The sequence below is a fragment of the Protopterus annectens genome, chromosome 4.part0 (assembly GCF_019279795.1).
Source record: "Protopterus annectens isolate FY-2018-M chromosome 4.part0, PAN1.0, whole genome shotgun sequence".
NCBI lineage: Eukaryota > Metazoa > Chordata > Ceratodontiformes > Protopteridae > Protopterus > Protopterus annectens.
In genome coordinates this window covers 14772237-14784018 of record NC_056733.1, presented here as the reverse complement: position 1 = coordinate 14784018, position 11782 = coordinate 14772237, and the positions used below count along the sequence as shown (strand labels likewise).

Genomic DNA, 11782 nt, shown 5'->3' with positions numbered 1-11782 from the left:
AGCTAACAAAAGAAATAAAACAATTGTGATCTGAACTCTGAGTATCCACTGTGTGGCTGATTTAGAGTACAAAACACCTTCAGAGATCACTGCACATAAGCTACAGGATTCACTCTACCCACACCACTACAAGCCAATTACTATTTGCCAACTAATTAATATGTGATGTGGATATCCACCGCCAGCACAAATATGAAGTTGATCCCACCACTGCAAACCACATGTGACACTGGCACCCTGGCCCAGGAATCAAGGAGCCTCAATCCTTACCACTAACTCCAGAGAGGGTGTCTCATATGACAGGAAAGGATAACAAATACACACAAGTACAATTTCCCTTAAGTGCACACAGAGATCACAGTCAGTCTGGGGCTGGTTGCTCCCTTGCTCCCCAGGTCTCCAGTAAGACTCCCCACTGGCACAGCTACACGGTCCAGATCTCAGCCTAGCTGGCAAGCTAAAACCTCCAGTAACCTCTCTGCCCAACCAGTGCTTTGTGTCGCTGCCCAAAGTAGCTGACACACATACACACTTTGAGACAAGTATCTATACAACTTCGCAGACATTCCTGGGAAAGGCTGACACAGATTCTCCAGCTGTGCCCCTATACCCAGACTATACAGTAGTAATCAGCGCCACCACCAGCTGATAATTATCAGCTACACAAAAGGCCCTTAAAAGGGTGAATAATTATTACTCTGTAATATTATTATCCAATTGGTAGTATAGCCCAGGGCTAAAGCTATAGGAGTGGCTTAGACAGTAAACTCTATAAATATGCAATGTACTCTAGAGATTAACTTATCTCTGCATAAACCAGCCACAGTTGAGAAGGGTTTAAAATATTTAATAATAAATACTAAAAACACAAGACAATACTACTGCAACACAATGCTACTCAAGAGTTCAGCGATCACACAGAAACTTAAAATAAATTCTGTAGTACAGTTCTGACATAACAGAAAAACACTTGGTCTAAACTTTATTGTCCTAACTATTTCTACAATAAACATACTTCTAAAATAACTTACTTACATAGAGCAAGGCAGTGTGGAGTTAGATAGTCAAACAAAAATGCTTAATAATCTCTGGTTCTCACTGTTTAAATTGATACTGCAGTTCTAATAAAATATTACATCATTTGTTTACACTTTTCTGGTTCCTAGGCCACACCAAAACTGTATTTACATTTTTTTACACTTAGAGCAATAAAGGACATTCCACATGTAAATTCAGGTCATTAACTTTAGCCTTAAAACAATAGGCAGGATGCTTACTCCAGTCTCATCGGCTCCAAATTCTAACTTCAAAGGACATGCAAAACATCATTTTAATTTCAAAGAACATTTGAAATGCTTGGCTTAGTTTTCCTTACAGCAGATGGCAATGTTGCTACAATCTTGAAGTTCACATTTTACAGTATTTTCTTTCATTTAAGAAACAAGCCTGTATTTTATATTTATATTTACAAATGCCAGAATTATGTATCAAATTCTATTTGACTAGGCTGGCAGCCTTCACCCCTTCTCTACCAGTTTTCACACTATATACCAAAAACTTGCCTTCTAATGATGTATAAACTATACACTGGAATTGATGCCGACAGTTTACAGTCATTTAGAAGAAAATGCAATCATGGCAACAGAACAAAAGGGTAACTAAAGAAAGTCATACTGAACCTAGGATCATTTGTTGTTAAATAAATTAAGGGAAAATGTAAAAAGGGGAAAAATCTAAATACAGCATGAATAGACAACAAAAAAAGCATTTGCCAGTATCCCACATTCATGGATGAAACAGGGTTTAAAAATTTCTAAGATACACCCTATAGTCATTGATTACATTGCAGCAGCCATGAAACAGTGGCAAGTCACTTTGTAGTTAAGCCATTATAAAGGACAAATTACAGGGAAAAAAATTCAAAGGAGATATCATTTTCTGTTGCTATTGTGACATCATCCATGAAGACGGTACAATGCTGTTCAATGGTTGGCTCATACCTGCCTGTGTCACATATTCTGAGCGCGCAATCATTCTCTTTTTATTTGGTCTGGGGAGGTACGTCTCAGGTCATTTACATCCACATGGACTATGACCGAGTCATACTGGTATATGAGGTTTAGTGACCTCAGAGCTTGAGTGATGTGATGAATCTTGGTCCCTGATAGGCAACTAACAGTAAACTTCTCCTTATCCAGCCTGGTGAGAGGGACATCAGTATGTCTCATAACTGAGTCTCCTATGAACAAAATATTGGATTGTGTGGTGTTACGCCTCATGGGCTTAATAGTTGAGGCACAGTGAGATATGGTTTTATGTGTTGTGGGGAGTTGTCTTATTTGCGTGCATGCAGTTCTTCTAAGGATTGCATTTGAGCATACTTTGAGGTTTGGTAAGTTACATGTGACTACATCCACATATGTGCGCCAATGTGTCTGGTCCTTTGTATGTGCTGTGCATGTTGTGTTCTGCTGACAACCTGTTTGGTGTTTCTTTTTGTTTTTATATATGTGTGTGTATATATATATATATATATATATATATATATATATATATATATATATATATATATATATATATATATATATATATGTGTGTGTGTGCGCGCACGTGTGTGTATATACATATATATATATATGCATATATATATATATATATATATATATATATATATATATATATATATGCATATATATATATACATATATATATATATATATATATATATATATATATATATATATATATATATATATATATATATATATATATGCATATATATATACATACATATATATATATATATATATATATATATATATATATATATATATATATATATGCATATATATATGCATATATATATATATATATATTTATATATATAGATACAGTTAGATATACATACTTACATCCACGCATACACACAAACACACTTTATATATACATATATACATACATACATACTTCACTGGCATAAAGTTTGATGATGATGGCTGTGAAATGGGTATAGTTATCAAATCCCATGCTGATATTCAAATTCTCCAGCAAGGACACCACCAGACAAATGTTTTGTGGGTTAATAATGGGCTTACCTTCAATGCTCTGAAATGCATCATTGTTTACGTTGGTAAAGCATGCATCTGTACCACTTACCATACAGATATCTCACTCTGGCACAGTCACCAGCTAGTAGGGTCACTACTGCAGACAAATTCTCCTTTGACCACCATGCTCTGTGGTTGTTGTAAAATCCTTCTGCTTTACACAGCGTATCCTTTGTTGCAACACAGTACTTCTCTTGCAACATTATAAACAGTTTGGATAACTGTAAGAAATCAGGACAAAACCAATAAAAACAGCAAATCCGTTTTTTCAAAAATGTGTTGTTTTCCCTTCTCCAAAAAAAAGTAAATATTTTTTTTATTCTGTCTTTTGTGCATGAAATCAGAATTTCATTTTTCTGACCTTGTTATATCTACCAGCAGTGAAAACTACTAATGGGAGTCTGGGTGTGTTATGTACTGCCTGATTAACAAAAATAAATAAATAAATAAATAAATACGTACATAAATAAATAATAATAACAACAATGTATTACCTAGGTCAGCTGCAGTTCATAATATATCAACTCCTGAACCTGCCCTTGTACAGACCCTGCTTGAATCAATTCCTCCCCATCTTTTCTTCACCCACCTAGCCTCTCCATTTCCTGCATGTTAGACTCTCCTGGGTGTATGTTTCTACTTCCATTTCAGTAACAATGTACCTCTTTCTTAATCACTATTTACTGTATCAGACAACTCTCACCTATGTCCTTCATACTCTTACCTTGCCTCTTTCCCACTATTTTCCCTGACATGACTCCACGCTATAAAGTAAGCCTTGCCTACTTACTAGTCCTTCCTTTCCTTTTCTCCTATTTCTTAGCATACAACTATATCATTTACACGTTATTTCAAGATTATTAAATGTACCTTTATAATGAATGTTAAAGACAAATAAGATTCTCATTTTATGTTTTTGTTTTTATCTGTATTGCTCTTTTGTAACCAATTGTAATCTTTGTATCTGGAGCTTTTCTCCTCGGGTGTCTGCTGAAAAAGGGCATCTGCCCAGTCAGACTAACCCGGGTAACAAATGGCAATTAAATAAATAAATAAATATTTCAGCCAGTTTAGGTCCAAGTCATTTACTCACAAAACATTTTCATACCCAAATTTGTCTCAGCATAAGTCTGAGCTTTAGTAAGTAATGTCATTAAATGGCAAAGAACATTCATAAGTGGCGATCTTTAAATGTGTGCAAACCGGTCCCAGTACAATACAAACACAAGCTATTAGCACATAATTTTAGCTTTTATCTGCCATCACTACTAGTTATAACACAAAATGCCAGCAAGCGGGGGGGGGTTCACAGCTGGGTTTCTGTGAAGAAAACATTAGTAATCCTCCTCCATCTTGTTATTGAAGGCTTGCAACTAAAAACTTCATTTACATGTGTGTGTGTGTGTATAAGTGTATGTGTGTGTATGCATGCATTTAATTTATTGAATCCAAAACATAACCAATTTTCAATCATTAACTATAAAGCTCCAAAACACAAGCACACACACACACACCCCTCAGCTTTCCCAAATTTGGGGGAACACATCTAATTTGTTCTCAAACTTTTGTTCCATCCCTACTAAATCTGGAAATTATTTTGAGTGAATAGCACCAACTAAGAGAACCTTTTCCCTAAGTGTTTTCTCTTTGTCTATAATTCTGAGGTAAACGTTGAAAGACATGACACATACATATACACACAGACTGCGCTAGCACATATGCAGCTATTTCCCACAGAGGAGTGGGCCACTTTTTCCCTTTTGTCAGGCTCCAACTTGTTACAGAAAAAAAATCATGTTTACTGCAGTCTTTTGCAAAAACTGTTTACAATTAAAGAATGAATGCACTCCACAAAACAAATAACATTTATCCAATTGTCTAATCAATAAAAAGAGTCCGTTGCCAATGATTATGAACTTTCCCACTATCTTTGTTACCAGCTTGGGTGGATATGGGCATCCTGAGGTAATGTAGAAACTGCCTCATATTTACAGACAACCAGTTAATTGTTAAACAAATTGATATGGTATGCAAGGGACGTATTTATACAATGTCACTGGAGGCAAAGCTCTCATATAAAAGCACTCCTAATGTCAATAAGGTTGTCAGTATACACACTGCACAGATCACACACATTTCAAAGCAGAAACATAGACCCATATGATGAAGCATTTAAAAGTAACTAAGCTAAACCCCAAATACCTCCTTGGTGAAGTACACATAACTAACTCCCTCAACATCCCTGAATGCATGCTTTCAAAACAACACAGACATCAACCCTTACAGCCACATCTCAATTAGCCTCTAATTCTAACCCATATGGCAAGCCACCACAGAATCTAACCTTCTAGTCAGTGGAGGCCCCATAGTGACATACACTGATGTCTTCTCACCAGGCTGAGTAAAGAGAAAATCAGAGTCAGTTGCTTATCAGGGGCCAGGATCCATCACCTTATGTATGCACTCAGGTTGTTGGACAACAAGTACCAGCATGAGATGTACCTCCCTAGGCAATATGAAGAAGAACATCATGAAGCTCTCAGAATCTGTGTGTCTCAGGCTGGTATGAGCATAGCATTAAGCAACAATTTACCTTCTCAAAGAATGATGCCAAAATATGAAGAAAAGCTGACTAAATTTAATAATTGGCTTAGTTTCTGGTGTCATTCCAAGGTGATGCAATATTGGACAGCATGGAAGGATGTGGTTAATGGACCATGCTGCTTTGCCATGGATGGTCTGCACCTCTCCTTCTACGCTTTCGGTTATTAGCTAAAAAATTGCACTCCCCACATAGTACCTTTTTTAGGTAATGCCAAACTGAAAGTACTTCTGAAATAGCAAATCAAAACCAAGAAAAATCTAAAGGTGTTACTGCTCAATGCTATGAGTCTAAACAAAAACCTCACTCCCTAGAAAATCTCCTAGCCTTACAGAATGCTGACATCAATGCGGTTACTGAGATATGGTTTAAAGCTGTGTAGTTCACACTGACAGTACAAGGTTATAATGCCTTCTATACATTTAGACCATCCCCTACACAGATGGGGACTAAAGGTGGAGGTGTCTCAATTTACATCAAAAACAAATATACCACAAGGCTTGGAGCTTCTACATAGTCTAATCACTATAAGCAAAATTAAATAGCACTTCCTTACAAGCTCTATATCCTCCAATAAGATCAAGGAAACCCATAACTTGTATTTAAACTTACTGGAAATACGCACCATTCAAACTAACACAATATTCATGGGTGATTTTAACTACCCCACTATTATAGGTTCATAGTGTGAAGGCTGCCAGCCTAGTCAGGGAGAATTTTATAGATAATTCTATCATTTGTAAATATGAATGTAAACTACAGGCTTGTTGTCTTAAATGTAAAGAAATACTGTTATAGGTGGAACTGGAAATAAATGCGACAACAGTGCAGTCTACTGACCAAAGTAAAGCATGTGGTGACCCTTTGATGTAGACAGTGGTGCCGAGGGATCTAGATGAAGAAATGATTTCTATTGTTTTAACCAAGAGTTAAATTGATAGATTTAAACATGCAAATGTATTTTTACTGCTCTGCTCCTGACCAGCTGCAAGATAACAAAAGGAAGTGTGAAGAATGATGTAATGTGTAGTCTGGAAACCCCATGAAAGTGTGAAGAATGATGTAATGTAAATTAGAACTGTACTTTCAATTTAAATAGAGAGAACCAGAGAGGATTAAGCATTTTTGTCTTGACCATCCAACTCACAGCACTGTCTTGCTCATGCGTAAGTGATCTTAGACTTGTGTTTTCTTTTAGAAATAGCTAGAGACTAGAAAGATTAGACTAAGTGTTTTTCTGTGATGTCAGAACTGTACTACTGAATTATTTTAAGTATTTCTCTATGATCTCTGAACTCTAGGCTAGCACTGTTTAGTAAGAAGTATTGTCTTGTGCTTTATTATTTATTATTAAATATTTTAAAACCTTTCAACTGTGGCTGTTTTGTGTAGAGATAATTTAAGCTCTAGAGTACATTGCATATTTATAGTGGTTACTGTACCAAGTCACTCTAATAAGCCTTGACTGTTTAGTTATACTACCACTTGGATAATAATATTGCACAGTAATAATTGGACACCCTTTTAAGGGCCTTTGAGTAGCTGATAAATATTAGCTGGGTGGTGGCAGGTGGTACTACCGTATAGTCTGGGTAATAGGGGCACAGCTGGAGAACCTGTGCCAGCCTTTCCCAGGAGTTCCTATGTGGTTGTATAAACTTTTATCTAAAAGTATGTGTGTGTCAGCTACTTGGGCAGGGACACGAAGCACTGGTTGGACAGAGAGGGTGCTGGAGGTATTAGCTTGCCCAGGTAGGTTAATATCTGGACCCTATAGTTGTGCCAGTGGAGAGTCTTATTAGGGAGTGACCAGCCCTGGACTGACTGTGATCTCTGTGTGTTGTTAGGGGAAATTGCACTTTACTGTGTGTGTGTGTGTTATCCTTTCCTCCTATATGAGATGCCCTCTCTGATGTTAGTGGTGAGGATTGAGGCTCCTTGATTGCTGGGCCAGGGCACGGGTGTCACACACAGGTTCATAGGTGTGTACAAGGCTAATGGCCCTGGGGCCTTTACAAGCCTAGCCATAGGATTACCCTGGCATAGGGCCACCCGATCTTAGTTCCCAGTGCCTTCGTCAAGCAGAGCCACTGGAGTTATCCCTGCAGTGAATTTTCTGTTTCCCATCCACTCATCAAGATCTCTCTTAAAGAGGGTCATTGAGGTGCTCTGCTTGACATGTATGGGAAGTCTATTGCATAGTATAGGCAGTCTCTGGGTTATGAACCTGTCCCTCCAGCATGATCTGTTAATTGTGGTAATGAGTTTGAGGTCTCTGGAGCATGTGGTACAGAGGGATTGGGATTTCTTTAGATGTACATTTCTAAAAGAGCTGGGTCAGACATGGCTTTGTTAGTCAAGCAGAGATCGCCTCTAAGTAGGTGATATGTGATAGGGAATAGTTGGAGTTTTTTTGAGTCTGTTCATATGTTTAAGGCCTAGGATCCTCTTTGTGAGGTACTTTTGTGGCCTCTCCAGTTGTTGCAGGTGTCTAGTGAGGTACATGCCAAATGGGGCATTGTACTTGATGATTGGCTTAATGAGGGAAGAATAGAGGGAGACAATGACCTCTTTCTTCCTTGATGCAAAACTCATAGTAATGTGATATGCCACATGGAAGGACTTTCTGACCACAGTGGCAATGTGGTGATCAAAAGAGATGCTGCTGTCAACCTGTGTTCCCCGATCTCTTATAACACCTTCTGTGTTCAGTGGACTACCATCAATGTGGTAATTCATGGGTACCGTGTTTTTCCCAAAGGGGATGACAACACATTTTTGGCATTGAGCTTAAGGCCATGGTTCTGAAACCAGTTATTGATCTCAGTGAGGCCATTCTGTAGGATGTCAACATTACTTGGAGAGTTAATAATTGCTCCAAACTTGCAATTGTCTGCGAATTTTGTCAGCCAGAGTCCCTTCGTGTTGGCCTGGACTTCAGAGAAGTAGCTACCAAACAAGAGAGGACCCAGGACCGAACTCTGTGCGGCGCCACTTGTGACTAGTCAGCAGTCTGACTTGGAGTCAGCTACTTTCACACTGTGGATTCTATCTGTGACCCCGTTTAGAACCCACCTAGTGATATAAGGGTTGATGTCTAGCTTAGTGAGTTTTTCTATGACTCCTACGTGGGGAATGGTATCAAAAGCCTTGGCCAGATCAAGGTAGGCTGTATGAACCACCTTGCCTTCATCCACAGCTCTGGTGACTGACTCAAAGAAGTCGACCAAGTTGAGCAGGCATAATCTACCCTTTACAAAACAAAACTGTGTGGGATCCAGAGTTTGGAGATTCCCTATATCCTTGTTTATTAGGTCCATGATGATGCATTCCATAGTTTTGCATATCAGGCTAGTCAGGCTAATGGGGCGATAGTTCCCAGGGTCTATAGTCACTACTCCTTTGTGGAGAGGGATGTCTATAGCAGTGTGCCATTTGGTAGGGACAAAGCCTGAGGTGAGGCTGTGATTGAACAGGGCACACAGGTGAGGTGCCAGTTCACTCTGTAGTCCATGTAGAACACAGCCAGGGATATTGTCAGGTCCCACAGAAGCTGTATTCTTGGCCTTGGACAGTGCTGTTTTAACCTGTGCAGCAGTAATACTAGGTGTCTGGCAATCTACTGGTATTGTGATTGGTCCTTTGGGGGGGGGGTAAAGCTGGTACTGAATCTGTTGGTCAGTATACTGGCAATACCCATTGGCTCGGTATAGGAGGTACCTTTGTGCAGTAGCTCAGAACAAATGTGGGTATTGCTGTGGAGATTCTTTACATAATTATAGAAGGCCTTGTGGTTGTCTTTACTATCTGCTGCAATTCTGTTTTCATAGCTAGCTTTAGAGGATTTGATGAGGGATCTCAACTTTTTTGTTGAGGTTGATAAGGGAGTTTTTCCAGTCTTGGGACTTCACCTTATTCCACATCAGTTTCCTCCTTCTGTTATAGAGTTTATTTATCAGAGGGGACCACCAGATTGTCTTCCTTTTTTTGGAGGAGAGCATCTTGGTTCTATTGGGTATGGCGAGATCCATGCATTTGTGTACGTATTCATACAGTGCACTGTTGTATGATTTGGTGGTCATACAACTATTCTCCATTTGTATGGGTGCTGTGAAGCTAGCCACCTCTGTTTTTAGGAGCCCAAAGTTAGCTTTGGAGAAGTTTTTCATGGTGGTTACCTTTGCAGGGGGGGATGTGGATTTCCAAGGTGATTCGTTTGTGATCAGATCTAACCAGGGAGGAGCTGACTATTGGTGTAAAGCAAAGGTCGCCCATGTTAGTAATGATCAGGTCACGGATGTTGCTACCTCTAGTGGGGATAAGAACGAGCTGGTTCAGGGCATTGGAATTAATGAACTCTAGGAAATGTTGGGCAAGTGTATTGGTACATGAGCAGTTTTCCCAGTTAATGCAGGGGTAGTTGAAGTTGTCTAGTACTAGGCTGGACCCTAATATTTTCCAGGGTGCTTAGGAACATAGAGTGTGAGTCTTGGGAGATGGTTGGGGAGCTATATCAGGCTACGACCTGAATCGCTGTCTTACTCAATGTTAGCTGCAACTGAAGTATCTCTGATGCGTTATATTGGGCTACCAGTCTGAAGGTGTGTGCATTGTTTATGAATATGGAGACACCACTGCCTTTGGAGCTTTGGTCCAAGTTCTGGGGCCGAAAGGTGTGGAATGAGTTATAGCCTGTTAGTGCAGGGGTGCTTTCTGCTGCCTTGAACCATGTCTCTGTTACAGCACAAACGTCAATGTTCTCCATTTTAAGGAGTGCTTCAAGTGAGTGCATTTTGAGATTTAGACTTCTAGCGTTGAGCAGCATGACCCTCAGATTGCATTTGTTTGTAGCTGTTATGGTGGTAATTTGGTCTTTGGAACACAGCCTAAAAAAGGCACTATAGGGATGGCAAGAGCCTTGGCCAGTATCTGGAAGCCCAGGGGTGACAGATGCAGGCCATCTCTGGAAAAAGCATAGAGGTCTATCCATCATGTCATCCCAGGCAGACAGATACTGGATCCCCTTAGAATGACACCAGAAACTTAGCCAATTGTTGAAATCAATCATTTTCTGCTTGTACTGTGGTATCATTTTGGGTGATGGTCAGGGATAGGGTCATATCCACCTGGGCTACATAATCCGAGAGCTCCTCCAGGTCTCTTTTCATGTAGTCCAGGGAGGTACATCTCAGATCATTTGCACCCACATGTACAATGAGAGAGTCATATTTGTTCCTGTTGTTGAGAGACCTGAGTGCATACATTATTTGATGGATCCTGGCACCTGACAAGCAGCTGACTGTTACTTTCTCCTTATTCAACCTAGTGAGTGGGACATCAGTGTGCCTCACTATTGAGTCACCTATGACTAGTGTGTTGGGCATGCTGTTTTGCCTTAGGGGCTTTTGTTGAGTGGCACAATGTTTAGAAGAGCTATGTGTCTCATGATTAGTGTTGTCTTGTGGTGGTGGAGTGCCTTTCTGCCTTAGAGGTCTCTGCTGCTTGGGAAGATTTTTATTGAGAGCCTCCACGAAGGTGGGTGTGTGGTTTGTGATTTTATGTGAAGGCAGTGCTGGTGTGTTCTGGAGGGCTAGGTGTTCCATGTGGTGTGGTACAAGTGTTGAGCTTCTCCTCTTGACCAGCTATTCCGGTCTTGGAGAGTGCATGGCTTCCAGTTGGGATATACAAGTGCATCTCTCGCAAGTCTAAGTGTTGGGAGGTAAGAGGAGAAGGTTGTCGGTGTACATGAAGCAGTTGCTACACTGCCTCAGGATGCCCAAGTTCACCAGGTTAATAGGAGAAAGCAAAGGGAACTGACATTTAGACATGACTGGAGGGGTGGGCATTGATAATAAGTACTCAATCTGTTTCCTTGTAGAACGTTTATTGTGGTAGCACTTTTCTGTGCTACAATAATTGCTACAAAAAGTCTGGTAAAGAGCTAGACTAATAAGCTAGTATAAGTGCAGGAGAGAAGAGAACTAGTAGATCTAAGGGACAAATTGAAGAGCAGATTATGGCACTGTTCAGGAGCTTACAAACAGTCCTGGATACAGCAAGTCTGTATCTGGAC

General features: G+C 39.7%; 1 long non-coding RNA gene across 1 annotated transcript in view; it reads right to left on the bottom strand.

Moving 5' to 3' along the window:
• Positions 1–3162: 3162 nt before the first annotated feature.
• The window catches only part of LOC122799165, a 106023-nt gene continuing 97403 nt past the window's right edge, over positions 3163–11782 (bottom strand). The window contains exon 3 of the long non-coding RNA XR_006364432.1: positions 3163–3328. This is a non-coding gene — a long non-coding RNA (uncharacterized LOC122799165). The remainder of the gene's footprint in view (positions 3329–11782) is intronic.